At 39.5% G+C, this 22,817-nt stretch overlaps 1 protein-coding gene across 7 annotated transcripts in view; it reads right to left on the bottom strand.

Annotated features, from left to right (window-relative positions):
• Positions 1-22,817, bottom strand: part of NMT2 (N-myristoyltransferase 2) — a 64,050-nt gene that overhangs the window by 36,788 nt on the left and 4,445 nt on the right. The gene's annotated exons all lie outside the window — the stretch shown is intronic.

Consider the following 22,817-nt stretch of genomic DNA (forward strand, 5'->3'; position numbering starts at 1 on the left):
TAAAACCCTTGGAATTTCCTAAGTAATGAGAGCTTAAAGATGTCTATGTTAAAAAGGTGACTTTTTGAAAGCACCTAAGGGCTGGCTGCCAGTAGAGTGAACCATATGATTAGATGGTTGGAATTTTCAGTGCCAACCCCCAACCTCCGGGGATGAGAGAGGGCCAGGAGAATGGCCGATGATTTAATCAGGCATGCCTATGTAATGAAACGTTCATAAAAACCCTTAAGGACAGGGTTCAGAGAGCTTCCAGGTTGGTAGAGGTGCTGGGAGGGTGGTGTGCCTGGAGAGAAAATGGAAGCTCATGCCCTTCCCCATGCCTTACCCTATGCATCTCTTCCATCTGGATGTTCCTGAGTTGTATCATTTTATAACAAACCAGTGGCCCGGTAAGTAAAATGCTTCCTGAGTTGTGTGAACCACTCTAGCAAATTAACCAAACTCAAGGAGGGTGTCTTGGGAACCTCTAATTTATAGCTTCTCTGTCAGAAGCACATGTAAAAACCTGGACATGTGACTTGTGCCTGAAAATGGGGACAGTTGTGGGGGCAGTCTTGTAGGACTGAGCCCTTAACCTGTGGGATCTGAGGCTGTCTCTGGACAGACAGTGTTAGAATTGAGCTGAATTCTTGGATACTCTGCTAGTGTCTGAGAATTGCTTGGTGCTGTGTGGGAATGTTCCCTACCACGCACACATGTTGGAACCGAGTCTGGGAACCCAAAATAGGATATAAGTGGGAAATGAAATTTAGTCAGACTAGGAAGTTAACAGGACAAGTAGCTCAGAATAATATTAGTCTCCACTCCGTCATTATGCAGGATGCTTAGATGTCATTCCAGCAGGAAAACTGTAGACATAAACCATATTTTATAACAGAAGTAAAATAGCTTTCACAGCTATAACTGCATGACTAATCTACTTCCTAGTTAGCTTTTTAAATTGATCTTTTTTAAAGGTTTTTTAAATTGATTTTTAGAGACAGCAAAGGAGAGGGAGAGAAAGAGAAAAACATTGATGTGAGAGAGAAACATATATCAGCTGCCTCCTGCATGCCTCCCCCACCGAGCATCCAGCCCAAAACCCAGCATATGCCCCAATTGGGAATCAAACCGGCAACCCTTTGGTGCACAGGACAATTCCCAACTAACTGAACCACACCAGCCAGAGAACTGCAGCTTTTTAAAGGGAGAGATACATGTTGCAAAATATTCCATTATAAAGATCTCTTAGGTACAACAAACCACTAATCAAGACACAAACAGAACAAAAGAAACTGCTTCTTTGAAGAGGGGGAAATTTTTCTTGATAAAAATTTTTATAAAAGGATTAATAATTAAAAAACTCTACATGAAAACATTCATTGATAAAACACTTCTGGTTTGGAACTCTTGTCATCTTTTAGCTGTCATCTTCTAAAGAGCAAAAGAAACATAAGAAGATTTAAAATTTCCATTTATTTGGGCCTATCCTTAACCTATTCTCAGAAGGTAAATCAAAGTTTAGAGTTAGAGATTATTATTGCACTTTTGGCTGATGCAGGAAAAAGTGAATGAAATAATCAGTTCCATTCCAGTGTTCTTAATTAGCTCTATGCATCTTCATCCATTGTCTTTCTTGAATTATTACTTAATTGCAAAACATATATTTACCATAGAAGACACAAATGTCATTAATATATTAACATCCTTCTTGTAACATTGTCCCTTAAAGACAACCAATAGTTTTTCTGGTATATATTCTTCCAAAATTGTCTTTCTTCTCTAAGCATGCCTTCATTTTTACTATGAGTAAGTTTTAAACAAAAATTGAATCTTAAACATACCATTATGAAACTTCCTTTTTTCTCCTTCCCCTTCACAATATGTCTTGGACTTCTTTCTACATCAGGATATACTGAACTACCTTTCTTTTTAGTAATTGGATAGCATTCCATTGTGTAAATATATCATATTTCATTCCTATATTAAAAATGCTGCTGCCAAAAAATATTCTGGTACTTACATTTTTGTTCATTCATGCTAGTGTGTCCAAAAGTGGAAATGCTAGGGTCAAGGAGCATGCACAGTTTTAGTTTCAGTAGATAATTAAGACTGCTTTAATAAATACTGTACTGATTTCCACTCCATCAATAGTAAATCGGACAGTTTCTGGTTCTGCATGTAAGGAGCTTGGAAGTCATCACTCTATCCTAACACACTGAAAAATCAACAATTCTTCTTAATCAGTAAAAGAGCTGAGGACATGGGGCAAACTGCTGTCCCCAAGACTGGGAAGAGAGAGAGGTGAATACAAGTCCCAGTTTCCAGGAACAGAGACTCACCATCTGAAACCACCACAGAACATCACCCAGGTAGGAAAACCTCATCTGAAACTGACCAAGTGCCAGAGGCTACGTGTGGACAAGTCTGAGAGTTAAAACCTCCACAGGACCCAGTCCTAGGGCTCTCTCACACTTCTGTGAGTTTTACCTCCAGGAGCGCAAGCAGGTTCCCACAATAAATATTGGAGGAAAGTCCCCTCATGCTTCCACCAGGAGGAGGGAAAAAGAAACCATCTTGAAATACCCAGAGCACACTGTTCTTCCTAACAAGGTCTGCCCTCAGGAGAAACTAGTCAACAACAGCAGATTATCAGAGCCTAACTGACCTGGGGAAGGGAAATAGCCAACTCCAGCCCACACCAGCCATTCTATGCCAACTAAGGAGGCTGGAGAAAACTGAGAAATGCTTGTGAGTTCACAGTCCAGGGACACAAGTTCACTAAACACTGGGACCTGATTATAGAACTATAGACTACTTCCCCTCCCCCCAGACCTCACCACCACTAAAAAACTATTTACATTACAGTAGTTCCTTTTAACCAGTATATCATGTCCAGCTAACAAGAAAAGATTACAAGGGATACTAAAAGACCAAAAACATAATTGGAAAAGACAGAGCAAGCATAAGAACCAGACATGGTAAGGATGTTGAAATTATCAAACCGGGAATTTAAAATATCTATGATTAATATGCTAAGGGCCCACATGGACAAGGTAGAAAGCATAAAAGAACAGATGGGTAAGGTTAACACAGATGGAAAGTCTAAGAAAGAAGCAAAGAGAAACTCTAGAGATCAAACACACTGTAATCAAAATGAAGGATACTTTTGATGGGCTTGTTAGCAGACTGGGCACAGCTCAGGAAAGAATCTCTGAGTTAGAGGGTAGAGCAATGGAGGCCTTCATAGACCCCCCAAACTGAAAAATAAAGAGAACAAGGGCTGAAAAAACAGAACTGGACATCCAAGGACTGTGGGATATCTACAAAAGGTGTAACATACACATACTGGGAAAACCTGAAGGAAAAGAGAGAGAGAAGGAACAGAAGAAATATTTGAAGCAGTAATAACTGAGAATTTCCCCAAATTAATGTTAAACAACAAACCATGGATCTAAGAAACTCAGAGAACACCAAACAGGATAAATGCCAGGGTAAAAAACACATCAACCCAAAATAAAAAAACAAACCTACACCTAGGCATATAATTTGAGACTACAAAAAAAATCAGAGATTAAAAAAAAAATCCTGAAATAAGCCAGAGAGGGAACTAGAGGGGGTTAAAAAACACCTTATCTATAAAGGAACAAAGAACAGTAAATAAGAATGTCAATTTCCTACTTTTTTGTCAGCACTGAAATATTACCATTCTTTTTACTCCCCTACAGTCTTATAGGTAGCAAGAAAACACACTGTAAATTTAGTTCTCCTTCTTTAATCAGGAGTGAGGCTATATATGTTTATTGACCATTCATATTTTAAAAAATTGATTTGTAGGTGTTCTTTATTAAAATTATGGATAGAGACCAGCCGGCCTGGCTCAGTGGCTGAGCACTGAACTACGAACCAGGAGGTCACGGTTCGATTTCTGGTCAGGACACGTGCCTGGGTTGCCGGCTCGATCCCCAGTGCAGGGCATGTAGAAGGCAGCCGATCAATGACTCTCTCTCATTACTGATGTTTCTGTCTCTCTCCCCCTCTTCCTTCCTCTCTCTGAAAACAATAAAAATATATATATTTTTTAAATTCATGGATAGAAATGATCATTTGTTAGGTATTTTTACTTTGGGCGCCTTAAGCTCATTTAATCCTCTCAGTAGCCCTATGAGATACTATTTTTGCTTATATTATACTGCGTACTTCGTTGTCTGTTATATAGATTACAAATATTTTATCCAGTTTGTTTTTTAGCTTTCAGCTTTATTTATGGTATCTTTTCCTGTACAGACATTTAAAATTTTTATGGAATCTAATATTTAAATATTTTCCCTTGTGGCTTCTTGGCATTTAAATCTTGCTTAAAAAGGCCTTCCCAATGACCAAAATTACAGATATCCTTCTCTACTTTCCTTTCTGTATGACTTTTGGAAAAAAAATACCTAGCTTCCTAATTTATTTGGAATAAAGCTATATAATGTGAAGTATCATGTCCTTATTTTTCAAAAATACATTATAAATACAAGAAGCCCCATCATAACATAACTTGTTATTAAGGGGATAACACTGTATTGCTTAGAGACTAACAAGCAGATATAAGAGAGGCGAACATACCTACTTCTTGGATGCAATTACATAGCAAGTTCTCTTTTTGATAGACACTGCTCCATGTGCAAGCAGTTTCAAAACCAGTCCAAAAATTTTTTGTTACTTTTCCCATCAAGTAGTGAGTTCTCTTCCCCTCCCCTTAAATCTGGGCAGGCTTGTCACTTTGCTCTTAACATAGAAGACATGACACTATGTGACTTCTAAGGCTAGGTCACAAAACATACAATTTCCACCTGGCTCCTTTGGGATGTCGACTCTTGGGGTAGCCATGAGTGATGTAAGAGGTCTGACTGCCCCAACCACGAGGCTGATAGTGCAGCTGAACTTCCAGGGAGCAGCTGGCACCAACTAGCAACCTTGGGAGGGAGCACTATTGGATGATCAGCTTGGTCGGTCTGCAGAAGACTCCCCAAGGCAACATATGACTGCACCTGGACAAGAGGCCCCAAGTGAGAAACTGCCTTTGCCAATTTCCTTACCCACAGAATCTACAAACATGATAAAATAATTGTTTTAAGTCACCGGATTGGTAATAAAAACCAGAACAGAAATTTGGAACCTGAAAATGGAGGGCTGTTCTAACAAAAACCTAAAATACAAGGCATCGGCATCAAGACCAGGTGGAAAGACCCTGAGGAGACTGTTAGCAGAAGGTTGGTGGCCTCGAGGAGGCTGTTGGTGAGGGCTCGAAGAAAATATTTCATTTAATAGTTATTTCAATGTTTTCTTCATTTTCAAATAAAGAGAAGATTGAGGGAAAAAAGACCCTTGCTATGTAGTCGAGGAACATTTATAAAACCGTTGCCAACAATAATGTGGATAGTAGAAAATGTTCCTCATGAACTTGATGATCTAACTAAAAAGATTTCTGGGCAGAGAGCTGAAAATGCTGGCTCCTCCCAGCTGTCTATAACAAAATGAGAGAGGAGAAATGAAAGAATGAGCTACTCAGTTTTTGAGTGAAAGTTAGAGAATAAATAAACCCAGTCAGTACTGTATAGATTAAAAACTAAAACTGTTCCTCATTCCCAGCATCTCCTGAAGGCAAAGACTATGCATATTAAGAACCAGCCTCAGGATAGAAAGTCAAATCTAGGGTGGCTCTTTTAGATCCTCCGTTAGGACCTTGGAAAGATCAAAGGTGCTAGCTCGTTGACCATTCCAGACAAAAGGCCTTGTAGGTTTCTGAAAGATGTGCCTTGTATACCGTCTCTAAACAATATGGCTTCTAAGAATCTTTCTTCCACAGCAGCCTCACCAGGAGCCCAAGGAAAAGAAAAGCTTATCTGGAAGAGATCTGTGGCTAACTTTTATCTAATGGAGATTAAAAATGGAAATACAGGAAAGCCCTGATATTTTAAAAGAATTATATAGGTTTGAAAGAAACAGAGCAGAACAAAATGAAAAAAGGCCTTTGGATCCTCAGCCTTTTATAGGCAGGAAGCAGTGGAGGTTACTCACTCAGATGCAAAGTCCGTTTTCTTTTGGAAGGACGTCTTAAAGGGCACAACCAAAAGCCATGGAGAACAGCTCCCAAAGAAAAGGGTTGAACTTGAATCAAGGAACTGGCAACACATTACTAAATAGATTTCAGAACTGCTATGCACAAGATAGGGATGTACTATTTTCCCCTTTTTGAATGGAAATATCTATAGTGGCTCTCCTACATCTCTCCACCATTTCACGACTGGTGTGTGTAGAGCAGACAACAGATCTGCTCAGTTCACAGGTATTCAGATCGACTGCGAAGAGGACCTCACCCACACCTAGACTTGATTTAGATGACAAGATCCTGGACTTTAAGCCTGAGCCTAATATATATCCTAAAACACAATGTGATTTTGGAGAGGGCCTTAGGGAGGGTAAATATATTCTGCATGTGTGAGATTGTAAATAATTTTTGGCCAGAAGATGGACTGTAGTAGTTTTCAACGTATCCTCAAAATTTTTAAGACTCCTCCCAATGAAAGATGGAATCTAGTTCCCCTCCCCTTAAATACAGACAGACTTGTGACCCACAGCCAATCATTCCAACAAATGTGTGAATACATGACTTCCAAGTCTAAGTGAGAAAAGGCCATGCAGCTCCTACCCACTTCTCATAAAATGTTCTTTCCATCAGACGACCTTGAGATCCACTATGCTGGTAAGACTAGAGGTAGCCATGCTGGGTGAGTAGCGAGCTGATCTCTGGCCAACAGCCAGCACTGACAGCAAGCCATGTAAGTGAGTCACCTTGGATGTCCAGTCCAGTGGAACCTTCAGCTGACTGCAGCCCAGCCAAAATCTAACTACTACCATATGAGAAACCCCCCCCTCTAACTGTGCCCTTTCCAAATTCCTAACCCATAGGATCTGTGAGTATAATAAACTAGTTGTTGGTTTGTTATACAGCAATAGTTACTGGGACATAAAGATAAAACAATGAACAAACTGAAGTCCTGTTCTATGAAATATATTCTTAGGCAACAGGCAATACACAAATGGGAGGCCTGGGGTAAATTAGTAAGACAGAGCCTGTAAGTGCATAGCCTAGTGGCTGGTATGGAGTACCATTCAATAAATAATAATAATTGTTATTATTACACATTTAAACATGTTGTTTCCCTCTAGGACACCCTTTTCCCCTTAATTTCCTGGCAAATTGCTTGTCATTCAAGATGCAGGCCAAGAATCACCTCTTCTGAGAAACCCTGCTCCTTCCCTAATCTGAATCAGGTGCCCCTAACTCAATGAACCCATGCCATTTGAGCATCCTCTCATCTAGCACACACTAAACTTGGTGTTCCTATCTGCTTTCCCCCCACTAGAATATAAGCTCCTCCAGAACAGAATGTCTCTTATTTCTCTAGAAAACGTGTAATAGAAAATATATATATTGGTCTCTTCTCCCAGTTCCTGGCACAGAGCTCCTAAAACCCTTGTAATTTCTTACGTAAAAAGGAGCATCTTTGTTCTACTAAGGTGACCTGGTGGGTTCCTGGATGGCAGCTGATCACCAGAAAGATCAAGCACCATGGTTAGAAGCTTGGTATTTTCAGCCCCACCCTTCCATTCTCCAGAGATGGAAGAGGGGCTGGAAATAAAATAATGACCGATCATGCCTACTCAGGAAGCCTCCATAAAAATCCCAAAAGTACATGGTTCAGAGAGCTTCCAGGTGGTGAACATGTGGAGATTCTGGGAGGGTGGCACACCTGGAGGGGGCACAGGAGCTTCACATCTCTTCCCACATACCTTGCCCTACATATCTCTTCCACCTGGGTGTCCATCTATATCCTTTACCATGTCCTCTTATTTTTTTTAATAGTTTTTCATTGATTTTAGGGAGAGAGGAAGGAAGAATGAGAAAGAGAAACATCAACTGGCTGCCTCCTGCACACCCCCTACTGGGGATCAAGCCTGCAACCTGGGCATGTGGCCTGCCAGGGAATCGAACTGGTGACCTTTTGGTGCATTAGACGACACCAACAGAGCCACATGGGCCAGGGCCATCATATCCTTTTATAATGAACTGGTAAACAATAAGTGAACAGTTTTCCTGAATTCCGTGAATTTAAATTAATCAAACTTGAGGAGCTGGTCAGTCAGAAGCACAAGTGACAACCTGGACTTGCAACTGTCATTTGAATTAGGGAAGAGGCAATCATGCAGGACTGAGCCCTCAACCTGTGGGATCTGAAACTGTCTCCAGGTAAATAGTGTCAGAATTGAGTTGAACTGTGGAACACCGGCTGGTTTAGGAAACCACCCTGATATCTGGTGTCAGAAGGGCTGTGTGTGTGACAGTAGCATAAGAGTAAAAGATAAACACAGGAGGAGAGCTGGGTTTTCCATACTCAGATGTGTGGTAAGCATCATTCTTGCTCACCAGAATCTCTCCTGCAGGCAGTTGAGAGTATGTCTCATACAGTTCCCACCCCTTGAAATTCCGCACAAGTGGGCACTTTGCTTAGCCGATGGAAGATGAGTAGATGTAACAGGTGTTCTTCCCAGGTGAAAGCTTGGACAGCCATTATACTTTTCTCTCTGCTGAATTCCCTTTCCAGTCAAGTCCTGCACAGCCTTGTCAAGATAATGGCATCAGGAGGTGATGGTGTCTGCTTTAGCGTATGCGCCTGAGTCCCTCTAAGGAGCAGAGGCCCCGCCTGCATGTATGCAGTGTAGGTCAAAGACAAACCTTTGCTGACTTATGCAACAGAATAGAGTGTTGTTTTTACCACATCGTAACTTGGAGTATCCTAACCGATACAAAGTGCTAGCCTCATCACTCAATATCTAGGTCATAAAGGGACTCTTTCTGTCAGTTATTCATGTATTAAAATCACACCCTTTTAAAATTTAAAATGGATAATTTGTTCCTCTACAATGTCAAAGTATGAAAGGTATGTTCAATAGTGAAAAAAACTGTTTAAGAGACAAGCATTTGAGCTAGAGCTTCATGTTTCCCTGTTCCAAAACCTAAAATAGAAAGTAGTGCTCATTTTTGTAGATAGATTGAGACCCCGCCAAATGGCACCCTAGTAGTCTAAAAATAGTAATGCATTCCCACCCCAAAATGGGAAGTTTATTTTCCTCAGTAGAATCAAATCTGTACTATTGTGGGGTTTCATTTAAAATCATCTGGTGGCTAAGGACTCCCATAAATACCTGACTAGAAATTGGGTTTAAACAAACATATCACAGCCAGATACTGGAGCTTGAAATATGCCATGGGTAAGTACATCAAATTCTCTGATTTGGGAGTCTGAATATTTCAGGCTTTCCTCCCTCAATGTTCCCATGGCTGGCACCTTGCAAAGTAGTGAACTCTCTGTATTGTGAATGCAGGATTTGTGTATGCATTTGTTAGTAGGGGAGGGGTGAGTACAGAAGAAAGCTATTTGCATTTCTATCCCTAAGGTCTTTAATGCTTCCATGCCCAACACAAGTAGATTTTTACAACAAAGGCTGGTTGAATAAATGAGTGAATAATTCTGGCTCTTGAGTTGGGACCAATTACATATTGTCATGTGGTAAAATACCTCAGAAAGCTACAATTCTCCCTACCCGAATGGTAAAGTCTATTGCAGATGTATTCACTGACCGTCTACTGTATGGTCAGCATTGTGTCAGGGAGGATGGTAATAACTGAAGTCATCCAGGACATGGCCTTGGCTTCAGAACCCAGAGAATTATCCCTCTTCTGCCTCAATCCTTTAACTGCTGCTGGTTATGGCTTTTCTAGGAGCCCAGGATCTCACAGCTTTTCTGTCCAATACACCCAGTTTAAAATATCTCCAAATCTCCAAGAAGCTTTCACCCAGAAGGATACAGGCTAAGAACTTAGGACTGGCATGGATGCCTACCCAACTGGATGGACATATTTCCACCAATGAAGAATTCTGAAATGTTTGCCCTGAGTGTGAATCGATTTTTTTCTAAAACAGATAAATGAGACTCATGGAAACTGGTGTGGATATAGAGACAAAAAAGATAAAAATAGATTATTTCACCAAAAATTTCTTAAATATGTTTATATCACTTATTCTATAACTTATAGGATACTTGTGCAAAGAAGTTTTCTACTAAGTTACATTTTGGTAGTTAATTGGTGGTACACACCAACTGTATTGTTAAAGTTGTACTATTCTATTTTGCTATAATGGAGAAACTATAATCCTTTTTGTTAACTCTCGTTTGTCAAGGTTTTATTTTCTCCTCTCAAATATAAATTGACAGGGACCAACAGAAATTGGCACTAAATTAGCCATCCCCTGCTCCTAGCTCCCAGATGTATCTGATAGTATTTACACAGTGATGAGAAGCAAAGCTGCCCAACCGTTGAGTAAGTTAGAGCTACTTTCCATTCCCCAGAAGCCTCAAGGAGAATAGATTGAGAATGAGAGCTCACAGGTGCACCACCTCACACTCATCAGGATAATTATAATAACAAAGCGTAATGATCTTTTTTGTTGGCAAAGATGTGGACAGATCATAGCCTGCTGGTGGGAATTTCAAATGGTGCAAGGGCTTTGGAAAAACAGTCTGGCAGTTCCTCAACATGCTAAATGTAGTTACCATATGACCCAGCAATTCCACAACCAGGAATATATACCCAAGAGAAATTAGCATATGTCCACAAAGAAATTTGTACAGGCATATTCAAAGTAGCATTATTCATAACAGCCCAAAACTGGAAACCACCCAAATGTTCATCAACTGGTGAATAAAGAAAATATGATATACCCCTACAACAGAATATTACTCAGCAATAAAAATGAAGTACTGATACATGCTATAGCATGAATGAACCTTGAAAACATGCTAAATGAAAGAAGCCAGTTACAAAGGACACACAGTATATGATTCCATTTATATAAAAATTCCAGACAGGCAAATCTACAGAGATAGAAAATAGATTAGTGGTTGTCTAGGGATGGATGAGGGAGGTTGGAAGGTGTCAGCTAAGGGATGTGGGGTTTCTTTTGGGGATGATAAAAATGTTCTAAAGTTGATTGTGGTGATGGCTGTACAACTCTGTGAATATATCCAACACCAATGAATTGTGCCTTTTAAATGGGTGACTTGTAGGGTATGTGAATTATATCTCAACAAAGTTGTTAAAAAAAATTGGAAGGTGAAATTCCTGCCCCTGGGGGTGGTAAGATGTTGCTAAGGCCTCAAGAAAATACCTGCTTGAGAAGATTCTTCTCGGAAATCCTGCAAAGAAAAACTGACTCAGACCCCCAGTACTTAAGGTTGATTACTGTATCACAGAAGTTTAGTCATGGATATTATGCAGCCCTTTTGTAGATTTCTCTTGGATCTTTAATAACAGAAGTTCCATTTCCTGCTTTCTCAAAAATTCATATGAAAGATCCACAATGAAAGCCTCTCAATTTTGCTACCCCAGGAAGGGCAGATACTTCACTCTGTGTCTAGAGAGAATCTGTAGCATATCCCAAGCATAAACCAATAAACTCCTTAACTACACAGATGCCATATATTTAATAAGCACATCCAGCAAATTCCTTCAAAGAAGTAGTCAAGGATTCTACAAAGAGGGCTTAATGGAATGAGCAAAGGAACACATTTTACAGTAAAGTATAAACATGTTGCAGTTGCTCCAGAAGAAACAAGAGAGACAGAGACTATTAATTGCCCCCCAAAATCCATCTTACCCTCTCTCCCTGAGCTCACAGAAAGACAATACTTCCCAGTTCCTTGCAGTGAGGTACGGCCATGTAACTGACTTCTGGCCAGTGGGACAGGAGTGGAAGTGATGTCTGCCTCTTCACTGGCCCAGAGACCCTCTTGGTGTGCTCCTCCACAGTCCTCCTTTCACATGCTGACTGGATGCAGGTGTAAGGTGAGACACTAGAGGACGGCACAGCCATGTGATGGGGGAAGGCTAGCCTCTGACTGACAGAATGAGGGGAAGTTCCCTCGCCATATACCTGAACACCTTGCCTAGGATCGTCCTGTGAATAAGAAGAAAAACTCCACTCTGTGGAGCAATTACATGTTAGGGCCTATTTGTTATAGCAGCTTAGTCTATCATAACTAATATATTAATTTTAAGGGTGACATCAAAGGAGTTCAATTTATGGTATGTGAACCTCAAAGATAAGAAACAATTTTAGATTTCATAGGATTCCACCAGGGAGATCACTGAGGTCTTCCTCACAAGCACCATTAGTAATTTTTTTTTATTGTTTTTTTTTTTGAAATATGTCTTTATTGATTTCAGAGAGAGTAAGGGAGAAAGAGTAGAGAGAGGAAGAGAGAGAGAGAAATAGAAACATCAATGATGAGAGAGAGTCACTGATTGGCTGCCTCCTGCACACCCCCTACTGGGGATCGAGCCCACAACCCAGGCATGTGTTCTGACCAGGAATTGAACCTCAGTCTCCTGGATCATAGATTGATGCTCAACTGTTGAGCCACGCTGGCTAGGCAGAACCATAAATAGTTTGATATTATAACTATTTTATAATTTTCCTCCTTAATTTCCAATTTCCTGCATAGCAATGGTGGGATTATAGGTGGCTGCAATCTTCACTGTATTTTCCAAGCATTTTCTAAATTGTCTGTAATAATCACAACCCCTCTAATTGCAGCTAAAACATTATTAAAAATATAACAGAGCTCAGGAAGAGATAAATAGATCGGTGAAACAAAACTGACTTCCTATATATTTTAATTAGTTTGCTACTTCCCAAGAATGACAAAAACAAATTTCAAATGAGTTACAAACCCAAACTTGGAAAACAAAACCTTAAAACTGAAGGCAGTGGCTTTAGTCAGCTAACATCTATCCAGAGCCTAGAACAGTGTCTGGTATACAGTAGATGCTGAAGTAAATATCTATTGAATGGATAATTGAAAGAATAAGACAATAACTTCATAATGTCAGTGAAGGAAAGAATTCCTTAAACAATGACCCAGAAGTACAAACCATAAGCTAAAGGGGGATAACCTGACTCAATCAAAGTTAAACATTTTGTGGCAAAGTGATTATAAACCAAATTTTAAAACTACAGAATGAGGCAAAATTTTTATGAAATGCATGATAAAGTGTTAACAGTCAGAATATATAAAAAGCTCTTTCCCCTTCACATTTTATCTCCAGTACAGTATAGAGAGGAAACATGATATCATGACCAAGACTGTAGGTGTTAGCTGGAGTCTGACCACCTGGTTTTGAATCTTGGCTCCAATACTTCCTAGCTGTGCAACTTACAGCATATTGCTTAACCTCTCTGTGCCTCTGTTTCCATACCTGTAAAAAGATGAAGTTTTCAATAAATAGTATTATAAAACTTATGAGGATAAAATGAGTTAATACATTAGTATTAATAGTTGGCACAGAGAAATCACTGTTAGATATTATTATGAATAATCTGCTTTACTTCTCTTCATACTGTGTAACTTACTTCTAGCTAAAAATGTATTATTTATTCATTTGTCTTCCTCTAACTAGAAGGTAAGTAAGATCCATAAAACAGCATTTTCCATTATATTTTCAGCATCTAAAACAGGGTCTGAGATATAAAAGCTCCTCACTAGTTATTTGCTAGATGAATGAGAAATCAATGTAAAATCAATAAAAAGAAGACAAAAGACTGACAGAAGAATGGGCCGAGGATATGTATAAGCAACTCACAAAAGAGGAAACACTAACAGCCAATAAACTTGCAAACAGACGATCAACCTCACCAGCAGTAAGGGAAAGGAAACGGAAACAATCTCAGATTCTACTTTGTATTTACTGATTTGCTGAACATTTTGAAGTCCAATACTATCAGGAAAATGTGAGGAAAGGGAACATTCATATACTGCTGGTATAATGTAAACTGATGTAATCACTTTGGAGAACAATCTGCCATTGCCACCATCATCACTGTCATCGTCATAGCAGCTAACATTTAGCACACTCACTATGTGTCAGGCACTGTTCTAAGCACCTTACAGACATCAACCTTCTAAGTTATCACAACTTTGTATGGTAAGTCCTTTATTTATTATTATTATTTCCATTTTATAGAAGAGGAAACTGAAATACAGAGAGGTTAAGTAACTTGTGAAGATCACATAGCCAATAATGGCAGAGCCAGGACTTGAATCCAGCCAGTCTGGCTTCAGAATCCAATGCAATTGCTACACTATAATGTCTCTTATTTATGCATTTCCACTGGCTGGACATCTTTTTATATACTTATTGGCAATTATTAGGTCTTCTTTTGTGAACAGCCTATTTAGGATCTTTGAACACTTTTTATTAGCCTAGTTGTCTTTTATTGACTTGTAGCAAATCTTTAGTACAGCATGACTGTGTGTGTGTGTGTGTGTGTGTGTGTGGTTGGTTTGAAAACCAAGTCACTTTCCTAGAGGGAAAGGCACTACAAGGGAGAAACCATATGAGGTGTTGGTGCAGTTTATGTAAAACAGCAGAGTTACTCAAAGGTGCACCACAGTGCCCTGCTGATGGAAGAGAATCCGCACACACAGCTGTGGGAAGTCGGACAAGGCAGAGAATTTCGCCCATATACTGGCCACAGGGCTATCCTCATGCTGGGTCAGGGGCACCCATCTTACACAAGCTGATCATGTGGCTACCCAGTTCAATAATGGATTCCACCTGCAGTGCAGGTTCTTGAAGAAATTATATGAGTGAATCTGTTTCTGTCAGTGGCTCATCTATGCAATTCCCATAATGACTTCTTCAACCATCTTCTCCCCAAGTGTAACGTACAACCCAGAGCAAGAAGCAAACTTTGCAGCTGCCAGCATCTGGCTTCAGTACAGCCGTGACCTAAAGTAAGATTTCAACTGTCTCATAGGCTGGGTAGCTTCATCTGTTTCTCAGCATGTCCCTTCTCTCCTTGGGGCTGACGTAGAAAACATGTGTCAGAGTCTCTTCAAAGTCACATCATCTCTGGTCAAAGAAGAAAGTCCTGGAGAAGTCTTTGGAAAGCTCAGAGCTCAAAGCTGCCCTAAAGTTTATGGCCAGTGAGGGGCAGAACTCGATAATAACCTTTATCGTTATAAAGATCAACCAAGGAGGCAGGTGGCTGCAGCTGAGGCTGAAGCATTGGGCAGAGACTGTGGTGGGGCCAGACAGCAACTTCAATATTTACACAGATGACAGCAACAGAGGGTGGCTGCCTCAGGGCAGTGGCTGAACCACAAGCCCCGGACTCAATCCAGGCCTGGCTGGCATAAAACCTGGATGACTCCATTGGCTGCCTTCTTCTGATCTACACTTTCTTAACTAATCCCCCTCTTTGAGATATTGAGCTGTTTCCAAGTTTTCAATTCTTTCCACTCTTACCATAATCTAAATGTGAGAAGATATGTTATATTTCATTAGACTTCTCTTTCCATGATTATTACATTATTGACAAACAAATGTGATGCCCCTTCCCCTAAAAACCCAATTCTAATGAGTTAATGTTAAATCATAATAAAATTTTATCAAGACTCACTGGCTAGAAACTAGTCTAGTGTGAAGTCTAGTTTGTGAGGTAAGACCTATCTTTGCAGATGGTCCAAGATCAAAATAAAGGAGGACATATTTAAAATGCCAAAGAGATTTTTCATGAATCTTTAAAATCATTACATATAATTGAAAGACTAAATACGAATTGTTCAGCTATTTAACAAACAAATTTCTTAAAGGCTTTCTTCTTTGCCTCTTAGGTAAAACTGTTCCTAAAGATGAAATGATGAACAGAACGATTAGAAAAATCAATGTTTTTAAAAAAGGCTTGAGGGAATTGGCAGAGTATATCCTTCATGATAGTCCAAATTAGTAAAAAATGACCCTATTTCCCATAGCCTTTGGTCACCCATGCTCACAAATGTGTTTCTGACAGAATGGTTGATATACACTAGTTCCTACTTATATGACTTTTCTCACTTCTGGGCCCTTCAGAATTTATTAAGGGAAGATAGGTCATAAAAATCTTTCTTCTGGCTAAGATTCATTTCAATATTGCATTAGCATTTTATATTAAATAATATTAATTTGTGTCAGCAAAGTTATATTCCTATATTCTATTCCTATATTCCTATTGCTTTTAAAGTTATATTCCTATTTCTAAATTTCCTTGCCTAATTTTCTTTTCTTACTTCTCTTTTCTATGTCCCAATGCCGATCACAGACCTCGTCAATTCTTTCATTAAAGGAATGTTCCATATTCAGATGAAAATCCTTGTAGTTACAGAGTGTGGCAAAAAAATTATGCTTTTTTTCCCCCCCCAGAAAAATCCTGTGAAGAAGTAAGGGGCAAGCTGTGAATGGTATGGAAGGAAAACTGCCATCTCAGGCAGTTAAATCTGTGAGGAGCAGTGAGGCCACGATAGTAATAAGATAATGGTCAGTTCCTAACTCGGAACAGATCCATGGCATATGCAGGCTAAGGGATTCCAGGGACAGATGGCTCAGAAGGAGCAAAGAATGACTAGAATAGAGAAAACAAGATAGTGCAATTGAGCAGAAGGGCTTAGAGATACGTCTGTGACATGTAACCAAGAACAAAGGTCATTAGTGGTACAGAAAACAGGACTTCAATGGGCAAAGTGAGGGGTCACAGGCAAGGGTGAGGCTGTGCAGAGGGCACTTTTTACTGGCAATCTCAGAAGTGAACCCAGAGTTCTCAAACACAAAAGGATACGACCTACCAAATCCAGAAGGGAGCTAAAGGTCATGGTCTAGTTTGGGATGGTAGAGGAAAGAGACAAGGACAGAAACATCCCAGAACTCAGAGAAATGGGCTGATGGTTTCTACAAGGGACAGCTTAAAGTTAGGACAAGCCAAGAGAGAATGCAGGACTGACTGGGGTCTCTCTTTTGCCAACATTTACATTTTCTCCCTTACCCTTGGGCTGTAACAGCAGAAAACTAATTCAAGAGCAATGAGGCATGATGGGCACCTGAGGGACAAGGTGTATGGTCCACCCACTAGCCTGTGTTCAGCCCAGTTTCTTCCCAGACTCAGTTATCCCCGAGGGTAGGGGTTGGACCCAGGATAAAGTATGTACTTGTTAAATCATAAGACTTTGAGAGACAAACTCTTCAATTCACCGATAAAGACACACATGAAGAGAGGCTAAGTGACTCTTTTAAAATCAAACTGAAGGTTAGTGACAGAGGTTCTTGCCTCCTGGCTTAATATTCATTTCAACATACCACACTGCCTCCCTTAAATGTGTTAGCTGAAAAAGATTTAAAAATATTAAGATATTCTGAAATTTTTAAAAAAAGATATTCTAGAGAAGTGATATACATTCAAGGATATTAATTTCAGCATTGTTTATTACAATGGAAAGATTGGAAATAACCTCATAATCTATTATCAAGGACAGATTAAAAATAATATACAACCATTCAACAATATAACATACAGTCTTTAAAAAAAAAATGAGGTCTATATGGTTTGATATATTTAATGATTTCCAATATACACTAAGTGAAAAACTGAGGAGCAGCAATGGAAGAGCATGCTACCATTAGCACTGAATGCATGTGTAGGCACAAGTGTGCATCCACACGTGATCCTGGATATGTAGAGACCACTACCAGAGGACAAGCCAAAAACTGGCAGGAGTAGCTGCTTATGGTAGGGAAACTCAGTGCTGAGAGCATGAGACTTACTTTGTACTGGATACCCTTTTGTGCCTTTTGAATTTTGTACCATATGCTCGTACTACCTACTCAAAATACTAAATAATTTAAAAATTAAGGTATTGACAAAGTCAAAGCTAATATACAAATGTAATATTAGTTAGCATATAGGTCACGCTACGTGGAGTAGAGTCCCAAAATAATAGCAGCATCTGACACAGGAGCTTCATTTTAATTTTGTTTCATGGGAAAGTTTCAGCTTCCCTCATGGCGGGGTTCTGCAAAAAGAAGATGGGCCAGGTTCCCTCTACTTTGCTCTCGGCCATCCCCAGGATGTTGCTGGGCTGAACACATGTACACTCCAGCCAGTGGGAGGGAAGAGAAAGACACTCTGTGTTCCAGGAAAAATGGCATTGCTTTGGAGAAGGGGCCCTACAATAGCTGCCTTAAGCAAATGATGATACTCTCTACAGAGCCACAAGATGGATGGGCCAGCAATTTCACATGATCAGGAGAGGGCTTTGCAATGCCTTGGGAAGATATTCAAGGTATACAGAATGACAAGCAGGAACTTCCAGGATAATAGGGATGGTATATTTGCAATTTACTAAGCATATGTGACTAGAAAAATGCACATATAAATAGACCATAGCATTGTCTTTTTCCTTGAGGATACAGTCTAATATTCTATATTAAAAATGATGTGCTTTTGCAAAAAGAATTTTTTTAAAAAAACTTCATTTGGAAAAACAAAACAAAACTCTTTCACTGGTTCCTTCTTCATTTTCCATAATATGTTAGTAAGTACCCAAAGGGCAATGAAGAACAAGTATTACTCTCCCCACCAAAAAAAAAAAAATTCAAATGAAGAAACTATGGGAAATTATCATATTAACTGAATTACCATTTTTCTCTCGGAAAGTACTACATGAACTTGAACACTGAGTGAACACAGCTGTGGAATAAAGGAGCCCATATTTCCCTGGTGTGTATGTGTATTCAGCCAGTAACAGAAGCACAATGTGCTAACAAAACAGAAATTATAAGGTTAAAATCCCAAGTCAGTAAGGGACCCCCACCAGGTGACTTGTACACTGCGTTTTATCCTGTCGCTGGGAGAGTATAACAGGCCACTAAGTTACAGGGACTCAAAACGCCCACAAAGGTACTAATACTGTAACAACTATGTATGGTGCCAAGTGGGTACTTGAACTATTGGGGGGAATCACTTTGTAAATTATACAATTGTCTGTACACCTGAAACTAATATAAAAGAATATTGAATGTCAACTGTAATTGAAAAAGAAAATGTAAAAAAAAAAGAAAAGCACTACCCGCCCATCTCAAGTGCTAAATAGGCAGGGTGTGAGAGCTGGGTACCTGCTTGCTGCAGAGGTTTCCTCCAGCTGTGCTGTCAGCCAGAGATGCTCAATACCATTCCCCAGCCCATTTGCTTCTTACAGGAAACTGACACTGTGGAGGCCTGCATGACTGCAGTGCTGGAGGGGAGGGGGGCACCAGGAAAATGATGCTGATATGTACGAGGCTACACTCGGGCAGCTATTGAACCTAATCCAGAGACAGATGTGAAAGAAAAAAAAAGAAAAGAGATCTCACTCCAAACTGTATTGATGCTATAATTAAAAGTAGTCCTTCAAGAGACCTAAAGAGACACTTAAACAGTTCTCTAATCAAGCTGCAATATTTTTTAAAACAAGGAAATATAATTATTTTTAAATTCATTGGCGTTAGTGTACCCATTACACTGGTGAATTTTGCTCCACAGGCACTCAAGTTGGCAATCTAGGACTTATGGGGAGATAACCTTGAAACATTATCAAACAAATTACTCTATTTTGTTTATTTATGGTCCATGAGACCACGCAGTTTACTCTAAAGGCAACAGTTTACAGTCAGTGAGAGGCCTAAGGTCTAAGTTTAAATCTGAGATGTGGCCTGCATAAATTATTTAAACTTGAATAAGCCTCAGTCTCCTCATCTTTTATAATGATTCAATAAGAAAAACTGTGTATGCAAAGTAGGAAAAGCAAAACAGGAGTTCAAAAACTTAGCTGTTATTTTACCATGCTGAGTCCTATACAGCATAGGACGCACACAACCAAAAACTCTATAGTCCAAGTTCTTTCGATTAGAATTAGAAAAAGAAAACACTTCATATATTCGTAATGCACATAGGAAGAAATTTTTTAAATTAGATATCAATTTGTCAATGGGGACTAAGAACTCCTGGAATACATTCAATCAATCTTTATTAAGCTGCCAATGTGAGCAATGTAGGATAGGAGGCTGTAATGTACCAGATACTGCAAGGATGGGAGACTGCAACGTACCACATAATGAAAGGATGGGAGACTGAATAACATCTCCATGCTCACAGTCTACCTGCAATCAGACAGGTAGGCAAACACTCATGTTCTGAGGTGCCAGCCTTGTTTACTATCTCCTTCTGTGGTAACTGCTTCTGACTACAGACCTCACTACAGGTGTGGCCCTAAGTGGCCTTATAGTGCCACATGATAATCCCCTCCCTCCACCTTCCCACCCTCTACACAGCTGACTAGACCAAGCCTTGCTGACCAGAAACCAATGAGATACTTTCTGCAGAATGTGAACCAAGGAACAGTCTTCAGGGAGTTGGCAGCTGACTAATGAAGGAAGGCTAGAGAGATAGGTATACTGTGAATTTGTGAACTGCTGGTCCCAATTCTAATATAGCTCTGCCATACTTTATTTTGAGGTAACCTACTATATATTTAAAATAGCACCTTCTTGTCCTGGTCAGTGTGGCTCAGTGGTGGGAGTGTTGGCCCCCACACCAAAGGGTCATGGGTTCAATTCCTGGTCAGGGGTGCATACCTGGGTTACGGATTTGATCCCCAGCCCCAGTGGGGATGTGTGTGGGACACAACCAATCAATGTGTCTCTCTCACATCGATGTTTCTCTCTCCTCCCACTCTCTCTGAAAATCAATGGAGAAAATATCCTCAGGTGAGGATTAACAACAAAAAAAGTAAAATAAATAAATAAATAAAAATAAAACCTTCTTTGAGTCAGTCTGTAAATGATGTTACACAAAAAACTGTTGCCCGCTCACCAGCCATGTGACCCTGGACAAGTCACTTATCTCCATGAGTCACAGATTCTTTTGCAGTAAAACAATGATCTGCCTGAGAAGATGACTGGGGAGATGGGGACAGGGGGATGTGACTGGTAGAAAGGTAACATGTGAAAGATCCATTCAGTAAAGGCTAGAGGACTTTTGGCTATAATGACCATGGAAGGCTTCATAAAAGAAAGGACAGTGGAGCTGGACCCTGAATTTGGAGAAGAGGCGGAGAAGAATTTCTCACAGTCAATCTCAATAATGCACAGAAGTAACAATATACTGCACAGAGAATCACTTCAATTTTTTTTGGAGAAAAGGGCAGTGGAGCTAGACCTTGAATTTTGGACAATTAAGGGACTATCCTCAAAGGGAGAGAGAACTCCCAAGAACACTGCAGGAAGACAGGGCCCACATAGGGGCATGGGCAGTAATAAATCCCTTTGGTGAACAATGATGTCTGATGTTGAACCTGAAGTTGTTTCCTGCCCTATGCTATAACCAAACCCTCCCTCATTTACAAAACCATCAGTAAATGATGTGCACAAGCAAGTGGCTTATATTAGTGGGTCTTGGGGTGGGGATGAAAGACAGCTAACTGTATTAGCCAGGGTCAAATATCTAAGGAGAAATACTAAAGGGGCCCAAGACATTAGGAGCTAGTGATGGGGGAGCTTTCAGCAGCATGGATGTGCCAGAGGAACACAAAAACCTCAGTCCCCAAGAAATCCCCATCAATATGTATGACCCAGAGCCATTTTGTTTATCTGTTAAGGAAAAGAGTGATCCTAGAAGGTAAAAGTATGTGGAAACCCTTGGGTTATAGAAAGACGGAGAGAAAATCCTAGAGGCTATTAGACTAAAAACAAAACAAGACTAAGCGAAAGAATAACGTTTCCTATATAAGATAGAGAAGCAGACTGGCAGAGAAACAACATCTGTGCCACTAAAGGCTAGAAGATAATAAAACAATGTTTATGGAGATTGAAGGAAAATGATTATCATAGAATTACATGCACATCAGACTGTGGTTTATTCATGAGGGCAAAAGAAAGGCATCTTCAAACATATAAGAATTCAGAAAATGCATCAGCTGCATACGCTAATAAAAAAATTAAATGAGAAAAAGTGCTCAAAAAAAGACAGTGTGGTTTACAAGGAATAGTGGTAAGCAATAAAAGCAGTAAAGCTGTCAGGAAAGTCTAAGATGTTTTTGATACTATGGATGTGAATATAATGTAATCGTTATGATAAAAGCTTTCACGGATATAAGGCCAAAAGTAAAAGAAGCAACACAGAATTAAAATTCCAGATTATTTCAACAAAATCTAGGAAAACTAAAGGAAGGGAAAGTCAAAACATTCTACACAATTTGCCTTGTTCAGTAGAATATTTTGGATAATGATTAATTTTTGACTTTGATAGAGAAACACAGATAAATCATGCTTCTTCAAAATTTAAAGATAGTTCCCTGAAGAACAAAAATAGGCTATAGAGCTTCTAAACCACCAAAGAAAACTTGACATATTCTGCAAAAGACAAGAAAAGAATAAAAGTATTCTGAGTACCACAAAAGCTTATAAAATTCAGAGGCAGGATGTGATGTGAGCTGTCCAATATGATAGCCACTGCCTACACTGGGCTATTTAAATTTAAATGAATTAAAATGAAATAAAACTAAAAATTCAGTTGCTTAGGTACACTGGCCACATTTCAAATGGCTAGTGACCTCTGTTTTGGACATGTCCAACATCATAGAAAGTTCTAGCAAAGAACACTAATAGTCAATGAAAAATACAAGGCAACAAATGAGTCTACATAAACTATGATCCTATTTATGTTAAATATACACTTTATACATATATTAAAATGTGAGTTAATTCAACTGTCAATAGTGGTATCTCTGGGAAATAAGATACCAAGGGGCTTTCACTATACACTTCATTGTTTGAATTTTTAATGAGCATATTTTACTCTTATAATGAGTAAAAGTTATTA

The sequence above is a fragment of the Miniopterus schreibersii genome, assembly GCF_964146895.1.
Source record: "Miniopterus schreibersii genome assembly, chromosome: 1".
Classification (NCBI taxonomy): Eukaryota; Metazoa; Chordata; class Mammalia; order Chiroptera; family Miniopteridae; genus Miniopterus; species Miniopterus schreibersii.